The sequence below is a fragment of the Protobothrops mucrosquamatus genome, unplaced genomic scaffold (genome assembly GCF_001527695.2).
Source record: "Protobothrops mucrosquamatus isolate PMUCROS unplaced genomic scaffold, P.Mucros_1.0 scaffold8, whole genome shotgun sequence".
NCBI lineage: Eukaryota > Metazoa > Chordata > Lepidosauria > Squamata > Viperidae > Protobothrops > Protobothrops mucrosquamatus.
In genome coordinates this window covers 3,407,371-3,409,861 of record NW_015386395.1, presented here as the reverse complement: position 1 = coordinate 3,409,861, position 2,491 = coordinate 3,407,371, and positions in this window count along the sequence as shown.

The window sequence follows — 2,491 nt, the reverse complement described above, 5'->3', positions numbered from 1 at the left end:
CTTCGGCCAGGCCTATGAGGGGAGGTCTTGAAAATCCTCCTCTTCTTCCTCTCCCTCCCTGGCTTCTCCCTGGGCCACCTCTGTAGCTCTTCGCAAACCTGCCTCTCCCCCCTCCTTGTTCTTCATCCTTTTCTCTTTCTGGACATTCACCCTTCCAGTGTCCTTCCTTCTTACATATGGCACACTGGTTTCATCCTAATGTCATTCCATTTCCCCTACTTCTGCCACCTCCTCTTGGCACCCCCATCATAGCAACAGCCAGCAATTCAGCCTTCCTTTGCATCTTCTGGCCCTTCTTTCTTTCATCCTCTTTTTTCCTATTAACAAAAGTCTTCCTGGCCACTTCCATTAGTTAACTCATGGGCTTTCCCAGGGCTCCCTCCAATCTTTGTAACTTTCTACGGATATCAGGGGCGCTTTGAGAGATAAAAGCCATGGCAAGCATTCGTGCATTTTCAGGCTCTGTTGGATCAATGGGTGTATACATTTGATAGGCTTCAAGCAATCGAGCGTAAAATGCTTCCGGACTCTCTGTGGCTTCTTGTACCACGAAGGATGGTTTAGACATGTTAACAGATGGCTTTCCTGCTGCACGAACTACCTGCACCACTAACTATTGATAAGCCTGCAGATCCCGGAGGTCATGATAGGGATTCCATAAGGGATCTTTGGAAGGGAATTCATGCTCAACATGCTCTTCAAGAGTACGAGTCAGTGGTTGGGAGGGCTTCACAATTTTTGTCACTGCCATCCAAATATTTTCTCTTTCCTCAGGATTAAACAAAGTCCCCATGAGCTGCTGCATATCTATCCAGGCAGTGTTGTGGGTGTCCACAATGGTTTTCACCAAATCTACCACATCCTGTGGTTTCTCGCTAAAGGGGCCGTAATGAAGTTTCCAATTAAGAAGGTCTGATGTAGTAAAAGGCACATGTTGGAATAGAGGGGCTGTGGCTATTTCTGCTGGATCATCCTTACTGACAACTAATTGATCCACCTGTCTAAGGGGGGGGCATTCAAAGACGCCTGCTCAGTCTTTGCCCTTATTTGTTCAGCTATTGGTCCTTCCGCTCCTCTGTCCTCTGTTTGCAGTTCCTCCCGTTCCTCCTCTGCCTCAGCTCCCCCTTCAGCACCTCTTTGCTGAAGGTCCAGCCATGTCTTGTTGAATTATGGCTAGTCCCCGGCTTTTTCTATCCTCAAAGCTTTTTAACAAAGGGGACAGCTGGTCCAAATGCCACATGGATCCTTGAGCCGATGAGGAGGCTGGTGTTAAGGAAATACCCCCCAACTCATGCAGGGCTACATACGACGGCAGATGTGGCAGTTCTTCTGGGCGACTAGGTAGAACTTGGATGGATCTCTTAGTCTTCTGGGGTGGCACAACATGTGATACTAGGAGTCTGCACTGTTCTGTTTTGCATTTCTGAATCTATGGTGGAGGTCTTTGCAACAAGCCGAGTCACACATCAATATAAGGGGCTTGGTCTGGGTGTCCTAAGGTGGGATAGAACACTAGCTGATGTACTTTAAAGTGATAGAGAGATGTAATGTCTCTGTGTCAGGCCAGCCTACTTCACAGAAAACCCTCAACTTATGCCTGCTCCACTTAATACCATAGTCCTGGGTCCCATAAGCAGAACTAAAATGCTTTAACATACACCCTAACGGAGTGAGGGGCACACTTCCACCACCCCACATAAGCCTCCCAGGGCACCAGACAAGACAATAAAGGAAAGGGGATGAGAGGAAGGTAAGGGGTCCTTCCACTCGGGATAACACTGGGGGTTCCACTTGTTCACGTTACACCCAGGGAGCCGGAAGATCACGGCCTCCGATGGGAAATTCGAACGCCACTCACTCTCTACTGGCCCAGGGTGCCGGACTCTCATGGCCACCTGTGGGAAACTCAGTAGCCTTTCACATTACATCAAGCACTCACAACAGTCCTCCCACCTTATTCCCAAGAGAGGGTGATCAGTCCTCTCCCCCGTCCCTGCTTACAGGGAGGGATTTTTTTCCCATTCAATACTTGCCTGCAGGCGAATCCTTTGTCCTCTAGCCGGCTGGAAAGGTGCCTGGTCTCCTTTCCCTTCACCTGTGGTTCTTGGAGTGGCTGACCGCCGATGCTGGAGCCCTGTGCCATAGGGAAGTCCCTCGGAGTAAAAGGTCCGATGGCGCCTGGGATGTTCCCCCTAACACTACAGGCCCCTGGCACCGGGGTGTGCCCTCCAGAGAGCCCCAAGACTCCTTGTCGTCCTGCCGCAGTCGCCAGTTGTTGTGGAAAAAACCACAATACTTACATCAGAAGACAAGACCACGAAGGGTTGGAGAAGACAGGTTTATTTGTGCACAATGGTTCAGAGCATTAGCATGACAGATTCTGAACACTGGGCTATTTCCAGCGTGTCATTCTTATACAGCTTGCCACCCACGCCTACCCCAATGGATGACTTCTTATCTACCTTTAACACACTAAACGGAGAAGTTCATG